The sequence below is a fragment of the Hyperolius riggenbachi genome, chromosome 4, assembly GCF_040937935.1.
Source record: "Hyperolius riggenbachi isolate aHypRig1 chromosome 4, aHypRig1.pri, whole genome shotgun sequence".
Classification (NCBI taxonomy): domain Eukaryota; kingdom Metazoa; phylum Chordata; class Amphibia; order Anura; family Hyperoliidae; genus Hyperolius; species Hyperolius riggenbachi.
Genome location: NC_090649.1, coordinates 240901774 through 240917046, shown reverse-complemented (window position 1 = coordinate 240917046; position 15273 = coordinate 240901774). Strand labels below are relative to the sequence as shown.

The 15273-nt window shown below is 41.2% G+C and overlaps 1 protein-coding gene and 1 long non-coding RNA gene across 2 annotated transcripts in view; one reads left to right on the top strand and one right to left on the bottom strand.

Moving 5' to 3' along the window:
• Positions 1 to 11178, top strand: part of LOC137571826 (uncharacterized) — a 67666-nt gene extending 56488 nt beyond the window's left edge. Inside the window, exon 3 of the long non-coding RNA XR_011031445.1 lies at positions 11082 to 11178. This is a non-coding gene — a long non-coding RNA (uncharacterized lncRNA). The remainder of the gene's footprint in view (positions 1 to 11081) is intronic.
• Positions 1 to 15273, bottom strand: part of MYO6 (myosin VI) — a 393572-nt gene that overhangs the window by 332231 nt on the left and 46068 nt on the right.

Sequence of the window (15273 nt, the reverse complement as noted above, 5' to 3'; positions counted from 1 at the left end):
TCATTTCAATGTAGATTCAACTATGCATTTTTTATGGTTTTGCAAAACAAAATATTGCCAATATTTTGAGATCTGAATGGCTCATATATCGAGGAAATGCACCAATCGGTATCACAGGATGACAATACATATGCTAGGCACTGGTGCACTCACAACTTGGTATGTACTTGGCAGTGAGGAGGTTCATGACGCTCTACCCCCAACCATCATACCAGTCTGTGCAGGATCAGGCAAGCCAGACCATAGTAGATCCGCAAGCCAGTACAGGATGAGGTAAAAAAAGGCTGAAATGTTTATTTGAAAAATCCACAGACAAGGCAATAAAATCACAGGATCAACTAACGCGTATCGGGCCTACCATCTGCCCTTAGGCATATCGGGCCTACCATCTGCCTAGGGGCAGATGGTAGGCCCGATACGCGTTAGTTGATCCTGTGATTTTATTGCCTTGTCTGTGGATTTTTCAAATAAACATTTCAGCCTTTTTTTACCTCATCCAGTACTGGCTTGCGGATCCTGCTTTATACTTCCCTACTACATTGGTATGTACTTGGGTCCTGCCCTTGCTGACTTTATGTTTAATATATTGCATCTTGAATTCATCATCCACTTTAGGAGCAGTTAACCCGGAACATGAAGTAAGGAGGGTGGTCAAACCTGCTTTCAACTCTACACTGAATTTATGCAGTTGTATCATCCTCTTTAGCAGCTGTTCCACCCAACCCTAATAGCCCATTTGAAAAAAGTGCGGGATCACTGGGGTGGTGAGTTTGAAATGTACATCACAATAGTTCATATTTCTCTGACTAAAGAGAGTTAAAGAAAAATGCAGCCAGCCACAAAGCCAGAAATCCAACCAAATCATAGCATTTGGTCACATGATCTCAGGTGAAGATGTTATAAAGATAAACTAATATTTTGGTACAGCTGTCCAACCAGTAACTCTGAACACAAAGCTGGAAAGCGGGAGCAGATTAGAGAGGCAGGAAGAGTATAACAATTTCCAACTCGGGCTATTGTAACTTGTACACTTTATTAGTCAAACTCCAACATGGATCTAGCTACTGAATGTTGTTCGGGGCAAAAAAAAAAAAAAAAAAAAAAGCAACAGAAAATCTAAATAATTTAAATATTATGCGTGTGGAGAAAAAGGTTTACCCTCACCTCCCCAGTGAGTTGTCCCGCTGGTTCCTGCAGCTTCTCATCTTGGATCTCCAGTGGGGGTTTTTACTTTAGCAGAAGGAATTAAACCAGCTACAGCAGTGTTTCAAGAAATATTTGTTTCAATTTCTGCTGAAAATTGATTCAAACTAAGTTGTGGACATCAGCAAAAGATTGATGCTTCCTACTGATTTTCTATGAGAGAAATACGGATTGTGTACAAAGTAGACCATACATCTATTTATGTATGGTTGACATTATTTACTTGACCTGTCAGTGCTTTGAATGTTGTGGCTGTATAATGAACTTTATTTCTGAGATTAAAAACATGGAGTGTATAAAAATTAAATACAGTGGGTTGCAAAAGTATTCGGCTCCCTTGAAGTTTTCCACATTTCGTCACATTACTGCCACAAACATGCATCGATTGTATTGGAATTCCACATGAAAGACCAATACAAAGTGGTGTACATGTGAGAAGTGAATCGAAAAAAAAAAATCACACATCATTCCAAACATTTTTTTTTACAAATAACTGCAAAGTGGGGTGTGTGTAATTATTCGGCCCCCTGAGTCAATACTTTGTAGAACCACCTTTTGCTGCCACTACAGCTGCCAGTCTTTTAGGGTATGTCTCTACCAGCTTTGCACATCTAGAGACTGAAATCCTTGCCCATTCTTCTTTGCAAAACAGCTCCAGCTCAGTCAGATTAGATGGACAGCGTTTGTGAACAGCAGTTTTCAGATCTTGCCACAGATTCTCGATTGGATTTAGATCTGGACTTTGACTGGGCCATTCTAACACATAGATATGTTTTATTTTAAACCATTCCATTGTTGCCCTGGCTTTATGTTTAGGGTCATTGTCCTGCTGGATGGTGAACCTCTGCCCCAGTCTCAAGTCTTTTGCAGTCTCCAAGCGGTTTTCTTCCAAGATTGCCCTGTATTTGGCTCCATCCATCTTCCCATGAACTCTGACCAGCTTTCCTGTCCCTGCTGAAGAGATGCACCCCCCGAGCATGATGCTGCCACCAACATATTTGACAGAGGGGATGGTGTGTTCAGAGTGATGTGCAGTGTTAGTTTTCTGCCACACATAGCGTTTTGCATTTTGGCCAAAAAGTTCCATTTTGGTCTCATCTGACCGGAGCACCTTCTTCCACATGGTTGCTGTGTCCCCCACATGGCTTGTGGCAAACTGCAAACGGGACTTCTTATGCTTTCTGTTAATGCCTTTCTTCTTGCCACTCTTCCATAAAGGCCAACTGTGTACAGTGCATGACTAATAGTTGTCCTATGGAAAGAGTCTCCCACCTGAGCTGTAGATTTCTGCAGCTCGTCCAGAGTCACCATGGGCCTCTTGACTGCATTTCTGATCAGCGCTCTCCTTGTTCGGCCTGTGAGTTTAGGTGGATGGCCTTGTCTTGGTAGGGGTACAGTTGTGCCATACTCCTTCCATTTCTGAATGATCGCTTGAACAGTGCTCCGTGGGATGTTCAAGGCTTTGGAAATCTTTTTGTAGCCTACGCCTGCTTTACATTTCTCAATAACTTGATCCCTGACCTGTCTTGTGAGTTCTTTGGACTTCACGGTGTTGTTGCTCCCAATATTCTCTTAGACAACCTCTGAGGCCCTCACAGAGCAGCTGTATTTGTACTGACATTAGATTACACACAGGCGCACTCTATTTAGTCATTAGCACTCATCAGGCAATGTCTGTAGGCAACTGACTGCACTCAGATCAAAGAGGGCCGAATAATTATGCACACACCACTTTGCAGTTATTTATTTGTAAAAAATGTTTGGAATCGTGTATGATTTTCGTTCCACTTCTCATGTGTACACCACTTTGTATTGGTCTTTCATGTGGAATTCCAATAAAATTGATTCATGTTTGTGGCAGTAATATGATAAAATGTGGAAAACTTCAAGGGGGCCGAATACTTTTTCAACCCACTGTAGATGGAGGAACTCTGATTTCTGCTACAGCAATCCATGTAATGATTTGGTAAAGATCCAGTAAAACTATTTCTTTTCAAAAATAAATGAACTCTACTCACAAGGTGACGGAACCCATAACCTTGGCATTCCATACTACATGGCCTGTCGCACTGGTACAAAACAGCTAGAATAAGAACTGTGAAACAGAAACATTAGCTCTTTGTAAATGACTTAATGTGCCTCTTAGCCCCTCTTAATCCATTTTACAGCAGTAATCTCCTACATCATTTGTACTGTTGTACATTTAGAATATGGTTAAAGAGTACAAAAGTGAAAACTGCAACACAGCAATGTAAAAAAATAAAAGTCAAGTATTTATTTGTTAAGACTACGTTTAAAGCTGTAATCACGAAAAAATATTAAAAGTTACATTTAGTATACAAGAAGAATTACTAAATGCATTTTAAATAGGGATATTTGCATTTAATATTTATATAGGATCAGCATTTTGAATAGCATTGCACACTAAGTCTCCTTTTACTCTATGTCCATCACATCACAATGGACAATATTATCTCATCACAACGTGATGCAATGCTATGGGATTAGCACATTGACTGGGTGCATCGCATTTCATCTGAGTAACGCACAGCTTGCAGTGCATCTAGGCCTCTTTCACAGTGGGACGGTGCGTTTGATGCAACGTTAAGGTTGCATAATGTGCCCCTAATGCAACGCATTGAAAGACTATAACTTTGACGTTACAGTACATTCTTTAGCCCTGCGTTTGGTGCGCCTTTTTCGTCGCACAGTGATGGAACGAAAACGGCGCATGCGTTACACTAAAAAAAAAAAAAAAAAAAAAACCTTACTGAGCATGTGCAACACACACAACGCAGCAAATGTATTGCTAAACACACAGCATGCAGCACCTTCTAAATATTGCTACACGTTACACACTATGCAACGTGTGCACTGTGAATGTTGCACAGACTTTATATTGCTGTGCGTTAGTCTGCGTTATAAAATTTTCTAACGCGCGACTTTAACGTCGCATTGTGAAAGAGGCCTTACAAGGTAACATACATACTGTATGCCTCACTGTATGGACACACCACAACACTACCACACAATGCGGCTTTTCCACTACAAGGCAATATTATCACAGCGCAACATGCACAATGTGCCTACAGGAAAACTTTAATAAAAAAGAGATATGGAGGTCACCACCTTTATAACTGTTTGACAGAATTTTAGTAAATGGATGCTATGCACATCCTCAACCTCTCCGCAGTATCTTCTGAGTCACTGATCCTAGGCTAGGCATAAAAAAAAAAAAGGCAAATTCTCTAATCGTGTGTGTGTGTGTGTGTGTGTGTGCGTGCGTGCGTGTGTGTGTTCTAAGTACATAACATATGCATTGCATGGTTTGGATTTCAGCAAGTTTTTTATTTTTTATAGTAAATAAAGAGAAACCGGTTTCAGGCAATTTCCATTTTGGAATCCCTGTGCCTGAAGCCAATCCTCATGTCATTTCCTCCCTTACTCTGGGAGGAGGGCGGCAAATGCAAACACAGACAGTCTTCAGACACTCCCGCCCAGCTCTGCAATAGAAAGTGCATTGTCACTGTGTGACTCTGTAGCTTCTCAGCATGAGAAATATTGGCCAATCAGAGAGGAACAGAGGTTTGTGGGAGGGGAAACTGGAGGAAAAGAGGCTTCAGCTAATCAGCTAATCAGGCTGCATTAGTCAAGTCTGAGGGGATAGTAAAGAAGCAAAAAAAGACAACCCACCATGCCCTGCAACTTCCTTTGTGTGGCAGATTTACCAAATAAGAGCCAGGTAAACTGGGGAATGATCTTTTAACAACAACACAACAATTGATTTTTATATTTTGGATTGCCTGGCTAGCATCCTTATTACTTGTTTAGCAGATAAAATTAAATAATTGATTTATTTTATGCCTTTACGCTTTAAGAAGGGATAAAGGTTGTGCCCTACAAATCTGAGCCAAATCACTGTAAAGACATGACCCAGAAAGGATCATTTGATCTACAAAAAAAAAAAAAAAAAAAAAGCTAAGAACTTCTTCAGGATCAGCGAGAATGAGACAGGAAGTAGGAAAAGACCGCTAATGGTGAGGCTATAGCAACATGGAAGAGCTATAATCTCCTCCCTTCCAGTGTGTTAGGACTACCAGTTTTCATATGAAAGCCATAAAGCTCCATGGAAGTCTCAGGATAGGAAGTGTAGGAAAATCTCTCTTATAGGGAATAACCGCAGAAAAAAAAAAAAACACACACATACAATATTGAAGGCTAATATTAAAAAGGTTAACCAAATTAGGCTTAAAGTGTAAACATTTCTGTTTTCATGGCAGTTTACTGTAGTGTAAACCGTATATTCAACATACTTTGGACTAGCCCATTAGAAATTAGTATAAATCAAGTATTAGAAGTGTCCTTCTGTTGGTCCAAAATGCTGTAAGCAAATTGCAGCAGGATTGTAGGCATATGGACAGAAAAACTATTGCAAATTGTTACACAAATAGCAGCTTGACATCCTTGCCAATCACTGCATGATAAATCTCCCATCCTACCAATGTGTTCAGTGGGTGGGAAGCAAGCTTCCACCATCCCCAGGTCAGTGTAATGTAATAACCCCGAAGCAGAACAATAAGATATACATAGAAAAATAAAATACTTCTGTTTTGCCAGCAGTAAGAAGTACAGCATTTCCTGTGCGACTATACAGGTATCTCCACTTTATTCCATTGTATTGTTCTCTTGCATGCCTCACTTCAATTACAGCTCAGGCAAGTAAAGAGACGATGACAGACAAGCTGCACCAGATTGGATTGCTCTACTGCATTTTATCACTAGACAGGCCAATGAGAAACACTATAGAAAGGAATATATGATTGTCTCCTGTGTAAACAGGTAACGTGTTTAAGAGAATGTCAATTACCTCCAGAATAGCTAGTACACTTCCACAGGATTCTGCTGTGTCCATAAGCTGATGGAGAGCTGTCTGTTCAACTTAACATACACAAGTTCTCTCAGGGTCGGACTGGGACACTGGGGGCCCACCAAAGAAATTTCAACCTGGGGCCCACACATCCCATGATTGCAGTGAAAAAAGGGCGTGACCATGCACCAAATGTACATGATCTTAGCAGCATTGTAATTCAGAGACACTGCTGCCCAGCAAAACTTTGCATAGAGTCCCCTCCTTCAATATAAAGTAATGTCCTACTTTGATGAGGTTGCGACCGCAGAGGTTGCGACCGCATCGGTGTCCTTGGGCCAAAGTGGCCCGAAGGGCCCTCCCTCATCTACAGTATTACCTCTCTATTGGTCCTGTGCTCATAATAATCACTTTTATAGATACTTTGAACAGTGGTAATCATTAACAAGCTATTTCCCATCCCCTTCTTGCACCTCTGACACTGTAGTTGCCATTGGCAGGTTTTGGTGCGTCATATCAATTGTTATGTATAGAGTGCTTGGGGGGCCCCATTGTAAAATTTGCATCGAGGCCTACAGCTCCTTAGCTACGCCACTGCTCTCAGCATGAGTGATTACAGCACTGAGAAGAGAATTTTTGTGCTGCAGGCAGCAATTGGAGCTCTGTCAGACAAGGAGGGGGGGGCCCACCAGAGACCTGGAGGCGGGGCCCACCGAGGGAAAAAAAACTGTACTACTGTGGCCCAGTCCGACCCTGAGTTCTCTACATTTTGCAGCATGACGGATTAGACATTTATCAAATCATCGAGATATTTAATTTTTGTATGCAGTGTACACTGCATGTTAAAGTTGTGGCTAAAGCTAGCCTCATAATCTAGATTGCAGCCATCATCAGCCAGCCCTGCACAGGACCGGAGGAAGGACTCGGGAGCAGACATTTTCTTCCTCCTCCAACCTCTCTGTACTCCTAGCAGATGTCTCACAAAGACATTTCCTAGATCACAACCACAGTACTTCACCTGTGCCCAGATGCTACAGCACATTGTCATTACATACAGGCTTTGTAGATGATTGTGGAAAGACAAGCAAATGTTTTTTTATCAGCCTATAAACTCCTTAATCTGTTGATGTTGTATGAATTTTTTTTTAATGATCCAGCCAGGAGTCATTTTCTGTACCACAGCCTGTCATTGCTACAGCCTGCAATCTCCTTACAGAGATTCGGACTGTGCCTGCTACTAGCAACTCCCTTAAAATTGAATTCCATAAAAACTTTATTTCAGTACTGGAAATTTAGGAAGGCTATCAGAACCACTTTGGGACTTTTATTGCTTTTCTATGAACTCATCTTTAAGAATTTTCTGTCACTTCTTGCCCAGACACAAAGATGGGAAATCTCTCAGTAAAAGTAAAGAGTAAAAGTATACAGCAAAGCAGAAACAAAAATGTAAAGAGTAGGTAAGGGTTAAGGCTACTTACACACCAAGACGTTGCGTTTTAGGGGACGTTATGGTCGCATAACGTGCCCCTAACGCAACGCATGGTGGTGTTGAAGGTGGACGTCAGATTGAGCTGCGTTATGCAGCTCTCATAGCAGCCGCTCCAGGTTAGTGATAGGAAGTCTGGATCTTTTTAAGGATTCGGATCATTTGAATCGGATCATTGAAAAGATCCGGATCTTTGAACCAAATCATTTGAATCATTTTACTAGGGAAGCAGACTGGATGAAAATCGCTAGCAGGACATGACTTTCCCTGCACTGTACATTCTGTACGTTCCTGTTTCTTCCAGCCAGACATCCACTGTGAACCGAATCTTTCATTGTGATGATCCGGATGATTCGAAAAAAAGATCTGGATCAAATGAACGATTCGTTCATGATCCGGACAACACTACAGTCCTACCACGAGTCTCTGCAGTGCAGTGAATATTAATAAGCCATGTGGCTGGCCGCAGAGGAGGGGAGACCTCCTCCTCCAACATTACTGAGCATGTGCAAACAGTCTAACGTGGCTTAGCCCAGTATATCGTACAGCATGCAGCACTTTGTTTAAACGTGCTGCGTTACTATATAACGCAACATGGGCACTGTGAACACCACAATTGATTTTACAGTGCTGTGAGTTGGGCTGCGTTACTGGCTGCTGTAACGTGGGACTTTAACGACCCACTGTGAAACCAGCCTAAATCACAGACTTTTTTTTTTTTAAATTGCTGTCTTTCATTTCCTGTTTCTTAGACTACCATATTTCATATTAAAGCCTAGGAGTCTATGGAAATCCCAGGGACATGCAGTGATAATGACCCTCAAATGTCTGTAATTCACCTGCTTCTGGTAACATGATCAGAATTTTAAGACTGGACTTTTAGAAGCGGATGTTTTGTTTCACACATTCATGCCTGGAGAGGAGTTTTAGTTGTTTTGTTTCATGACTTTTGTTCAGATTTATCCTTTTATCCCCTTTTGAGCAGCTCCCAACATCCACTCATGCAGAAGTTGTTAATGTGTACTAGCTCACCTGGCACAGTGTTTATTGCATATGTGCATGTGATCTTCCCTGGCACTTTTATTAAACAGTGTTTGAAGTGAAATTAATGAAAATGCACCTTCATACTTTAGAACAGCATTTTGGTATCATAAGCACAGAGAAAAGCAAAGTAAGAGGCCTGTAGCCCATATAGTTGTGAATCCTCCCTGTAATGGCACTGTAAAGCCAGGAATTATTATTACCGACAATAACATAAGCGGTCACACCCACACAGAATGACATTACATGTCAAGGTGTATTTGTAGCTTCACAGTATGCAGTATGATTTATGACGCTGCTTAAAGCAAACTCAAACTAAAATTTCCTCTACTTGATCCAATTTCTGCCATGTTTAACAGATCCATTTAGGAGGTTATATTTGTGTTTAAAAGGCATGGGTAAGTACTTTGTACATCTGCAGCCCCAATCAGGAATTATTTCCTGTTAAACCAATGCCAATCTTACAGTGTCTTGCCTTCTGATACATCCCCCCCCCCCCCCCTTCTGTGCGATATAGGCTGCAGATGTACAAAGTACTTACCCATACCTTTTAAACATGAATTGTGTAGCCTCCACATGGGCCATGCTAATGTGCTGACTGACAATACTGTCCAATTCTCAGTCACCATTCAGTATGATGGACAAAGTTGTGACAGAATCAATGAGACAATTTCAGCAATTTCTTTCTTTCATTAGGCTAATGCTTGGTTCACACAGCTACACTGCGCTGACATGTCCCAGCAATGCATTGGGTCTTAGTCACAACACTTGGTGGTCACCTGGGTGCAGCAATGTGCCATTCGTCATTTAATGGTAGCACATCAGCTATCCAAAATAAGGGATAGGTTGCATTGTACTGCAGTGCACTAACCCACAATGAACTGCTGCTAATTTCTGTGGCCTAGGACTAATGCTGGGTACATGCGGTGCAATCCTGATTGACAGGATTGCACCAATAATTTCCAATAACAGGATTGATTCTGGGAAGTTATCATCAGGAAACCGATACCGTTATTGATTGCAGTTTGGACATGTACACACGATACAACTTCCTGTCTGATGGAAAATTGCATCGGGTGTACACATCACAAGAAAACACTGGGATAGTTTTTCAATACAGGTGCATAGCAAACTGCAGCAAAAGCAAAGCAGCTGACCACAGCACCCAATATGTTGTAGCAGTTGAATGAAATTGTTATTTGATTTACATGCACAAGGCAACTGCTACAGCTTTGCATCTATTGTTACATCCATTTTGATAAATTTACTGCACTGGGTTTTAGACTAAATGTATTTGCATGGAAACATTACATAACAATACATTTTTTTATTTGTTATAAAACCGCTTCACTTAGTAACAGCCAAAACAATTTAATTATATTGTGAGACGCAAGGGATACACCTTGAATAAACAGGTGATTAACACATCACCACATTAAAAATATAAACTGTTATTACGGGGTAGGTCTATGGTAACTCACACAGGGTTAAAGGAGAAAAAAAAACACTGCCTTAATTGGTTCATGGTATTAGTCAGTCCTGTGTTGTTGCTTAGCGCGGAACCCGAGATGAAAAATTAACTATAACACGTAACTTGTCTATATATCTTATCTAAAGTTTAGATAGTTTACACAGCAAATCTACCTGCAAACAGCTTCAATAGAATATGATTATTTCTTCCTGTGATACAATGACAGCAGCCATGTTATTTGTAAACATTACACACAGGCAAGCTTATTTGCATCTTCAGCACTCAGCCTGTGAAAAAAAACAATCCCCCCCCTCCTCCTCTAAAATCTCTGGCTAGTAATACCTCCCCTTCCTCCTGCCCAGACTGAGCTCCCATGAGCCCTTGCTAATGTCTGAAAATGCCAAGGCTCTCTGAAAAGCTGTGGGCGGTGCTTGTTTAGTTTGTTTAGAGTATTAAAACAAAAACAAAAAAGTATTTGGCTTGAGGAATGCCCTGTAAACAATAGGAAAGGACCACAATTATGCAATGAGTAAAAGTTCATCTCGGATCCACTTTAACTAGCTTAGAATATTATTCAATCGTACATTCTACATTATGAGCTACCAGTACGCTTGGTGCTAGTTTTGTATGTTTCACCCCCATCCTACCTGCAAAAAAAATTACAAAGACCAAGCTATTAAAGCAGCAGGGGCAGCCATACTATACCAGGGGAAAAAACACATATATAAGTAGATAAATACTTGTTCTACTTATATAATACTGTATATGTATTGTACCATACACATTTAGATTTCAGTGAATATTATATAGTAAATTAAGAGAAAACTGTTCCAGACATTTTCTATTTTTACTGCCTCTGTCTGAAGCCAATCCTGATGTCATTTCCTCTCCTATTTTGTTGTGACTGACAATCACACTTTAAGGAAATGTATACTACAGGTGGATCTTCATTTGTAGAATAAGGCCAAGGGTATTTTGGATGAAAAGAGCTAAACACTCCACCTATCTTTCAGGTATGGAATGGAGAGAAGATGGAGCGCACCTGGCAATATCCGCTTCTTCAATGTGTGCACATGAAATATTTGTGGGTGACTGGAGGAGATTGTAATATGGTACTTTTGACAGCATCCTATCAATTAAACCCAATCTAAACAGACAAGAATTGTTTGCCCTGCTTTACATGAGGCAGTTCTGAATCATGCACCAAATACCTACATGAATAAGCACCAGTTGGTTGCATGTGAACTTGTTTAGCAAAGAGTGAGGCATAGTTTGATCGCTGCAGGACAACTGAACTGTGCAGTAAAAAAGCAGGATGAGAAGGAGAACTACTCTCTTGGTCTGTGCTCCGTCAAGGGGATCCAGCCTTTGAAATCTCTAGGCAATACATCAGAACCACTGTACACATTAGATTTTAGGCACAGTCCTCAGCTAAGAACCATCTAGTGTGTGTATGAGGTTTTTACTCCTAGAACTAAAGGAAGTTAACTGGTTTCTTACAGAAATAGGTGTAAATAAGAATGGCTTGAAACAACACCATGTGCTCCTTGAAAACTAGCCTTACAGATGTACTGGAGGGGAGAGGGTGTCACGTAAATTTAAACGCGATCTGCACAGTTACATTTTGCACCGACAAAAGGTGGCCATTAAAAACTCAGCTAGAACTATAAAATTTGGGAGCAGGACTCGCCTATAAAAAGAGCAAGCACCAGGGCCACCAGCACTGCAAATTGCAGCTATAAATAGCAGGCACCGAACCAGCTATTTTTACCTGCAAATTGCAGTTTGGGTTGCCCCGGCACACACTATTTTAATCGGGCATGTCCCACGCCCCAATTTTACAAGTATAGCTGAGTTTTTATTGGGTGTTTTTTCTATGCATGTTGCTCCAGGGTACATCTCCCATTTTCATGTTGCTTAGCATATTCAGCTGTGTCAAGACATCTCCCTAACATAATAAATGTAAAAATGGATGTTTGTTAATCATGCAACAATGGCTGAACAGATTTGAATGAAAATTGGCACACACATAGTACATTACCTGGAATAACATATAGGATACTTTGTATCCCCATAACCAAAAGGTGGGCGGAGACAAATACAAATTTCACTGGGAAGATGTAAACTGCAGCCTTTCTCACACGGTTTATGGTAGGGTTCTCAAACTTTGCATAGTTGGTCACTGGGATTAATATTCAGAGTGGGTGGAGACTACAAAAGCTAATTAAAATTCACCTTTTGATTTTCAAGGGGAATATTTAATTGCTGCTAATCTTGCAATGTTAATGGCACAAGCCTCAAACCTGGTACAGTGGGTCATTGGGTGACTGGGGTTCACATTCAGAAAAGGAGGTGGAGCCACAGCCAATCAAATTTGTTTCATTTCAATGCAAATTATTGATGCCAAGAACCGCAAAGCTCACAAACTAGGTCATTGAGTAATTGGGTGTCAGGTTAGAAAAAAAATAGGCGGAGCCAACACCAGCCAAATACATACCCGGGCAACCCCGGGCCATCAGCTAGTATATCATATTGCAGAGTCGAGATCCACTAAAACTACCGTATATTACACCTCTGTTTGATACTTATCTAGGTTATTGGAAATTTCATTCAAGGGTACTGGAGACCTGCCATGAACTAAGTTTGGTTAAAGTGATCCTTAAGTCTATCAAAAAAAAAAAAAAATTATATTTACTCGCCTGGGGCTTCCCTGAGCCCCCTGCAGCCGATCGGTGCCATCGCAGCCCCGCTCCGATGCTCCTGCATCCGCCGGCGAACACTTCCGGTTTGGCCGTCACCGGCCGACAGGCATGGGAACGCGAGTGATTCTTCACGTTCCCAGCCATAATATCGCCCCCTATGCTGCTATTGCGTTCCCATGCCTGTCGGCCAGTGACGGCCAAACCGGAAGTGTTCGCCGGCGGGGGCAGGAGCATCAGAGCGGGGCTGCGAGGGCACCGATCGGCTGCAGGGGGCTGAGGGAAGCCCCAGGTGAGTAAATCTAATTTTTTTGGATAGACTTATGGATCACTTTAACAGGAAAAGTAAGGGTGTCCATACATCACTTGATATTGCGGGCCGATCAGCCTTCCAGTTCCATAATTTTATTGAATTGTAAGAGAATCTGTGCTGCAACATGGCCACCCGATCGATCTTTTAATCAATTTCCATCAAAACAGGTTGAATGGATTGATAAGGAATATAGGAAAATGTCAGTTGGAAGGGCTTAATCTACTGCATGGCGGTAATGTTGTTTGATATCGCGACAGCCGATGGACCCCTGCCAGTGTGCCTCCTGGCCTGTTCTGGTGTCATTTCAAGTGCATGTTCTGCGTGACACTGGCGCATGTTGTGACGTCACTACATTCTGCGTGACATCACTACATTCTGCATGACACTTGTGCATTTTGTGATGTCATTACATTCTACGTGACACTGGCGCATGTTGTGACGTCCCTACATGCGGTGTGTCACGCATTGGCCTCAATTCACTAAGCTTTATCAAACACTTTATCAAACTTTTGATAATTTACCTCATGGGTAAAATCTAATTTTTAGCTCACTAAGGTGTTATATGTTTATAGAATGTTTTATCGATAAAACATTCAATACATCTATAACACCTTAGTGAATTCAAAATTAGATTTTACCCATGAGGTAAATTATCAAACGTTTGATAAAAAGTTTGATAAAGCTTAGTGAATTGAGGCCAATGCAGGGGCTTGCGATGATGCCAAACACCAGAAGAGGCCAGGTTGCCAGCGGAGAGGAGACCCTGTTAGACTGAGCACAGACACTGACACACACACACACACTTGGGGGAGGCGGCCTGCCAGGGAGCAGCCCTAGGAAGATTTCCAATAGATTTAATGCTGAAATCCATTGGAAATCGATGTGCAGTATTTGGGCAGGCAATAGATCCCTCTATGATAAGATTGAATCAAAGAGGGATCTGTCTAAGTGCTCTTTTGCACTACATGCAATTCTATTTTGGATTTTGATACGGATTCCGATCCAATTTTTGATGTGATTAAAAAAAGTCCTGCATGCAGTGTTTGTTTCTGCATTTTTCTTCTTGTGGTGATAGCATCCAGTGAAAATCCAAATCACAAATCAGAATTGTAACTCAGATTTGCAGTGTGTAGGCGGCCTTTTGGTCGATCTGGCCATACATCGAGTGATGTAGGCCATCTTAACCAACAGCTTTTTAATCCCATCAGGGGCATCAGTTTAGGCTCATTCGCACTACAGTACTTAAGCCTTGAATCTCATTCCCACACCTGCTAAATTCTCACACAAACCACGAGATTTCCCACATAAGCCCTTTCAGCATGCAGCTATTTATATCGTTGCTCTAATGATGATAAATGACTGCACTGAACAAAAATTGATCAGGTTCGTTAAAGTGGTGATAAAATAATGTGATCATATGTATAACAATGTATAACAAAGGAATAGTTCATGTTCTGAGCAATAGTAACATGGACAAAAAGAAGAGGAAAAAGGGGAATTATATAAGCAAACAATTAATCACTGTGTTTTGTTTGTAAAAGGCTATACACTGAAATCGACAATTGCCAACCGCAATGGAAACAAAAACATGATGCTATGTGTTTCTACATCCATGATCATTACGCTCCAAAACGATTTTTCTGTCTTGTTAATAGACAATAATTTCTGGTTTCTCCATTTCTAGGGTAATAATGAGTTATTTTGTCAGTTGTGATTAATAGTAAAAGGGAGTTTTTAAGAAACAAATGTATTAACAATAACTCAGCTGTGTGCCTTACTTCCCAATTTCAACAAATTCAGCAACAGAAATTTAATAACTTATTGATTTCCTTAACTGTCTGCCTCTTTTGCAGAAAGTAAATCAAATAAAAATATACAGAACTAAGTACAAGTTTTAAGCAACAAACCCATACCTTTATCCAGGTACGTGAAATCAGGTCTCCATAAAGGCCCATACACAGGTTGGGTTTTTCCGGACGGGTCGTTTGAACGTCCCGTCGTTCAGTCGTCCGCACGCTAAATCGGGCGTGTGTACAGACTGTCGTTCGGGTGATAAGACTGGTCTTGAGCGATCCGCCCGGCGGATCGCCCAAAACCAGTCTTATCACCCGAACGACAGTCTGTACACACGCCCGATTTAGCATGTGGACGACTGAACGACGGGACGTTCAAACGACCCGTCGTTCGGAAAAA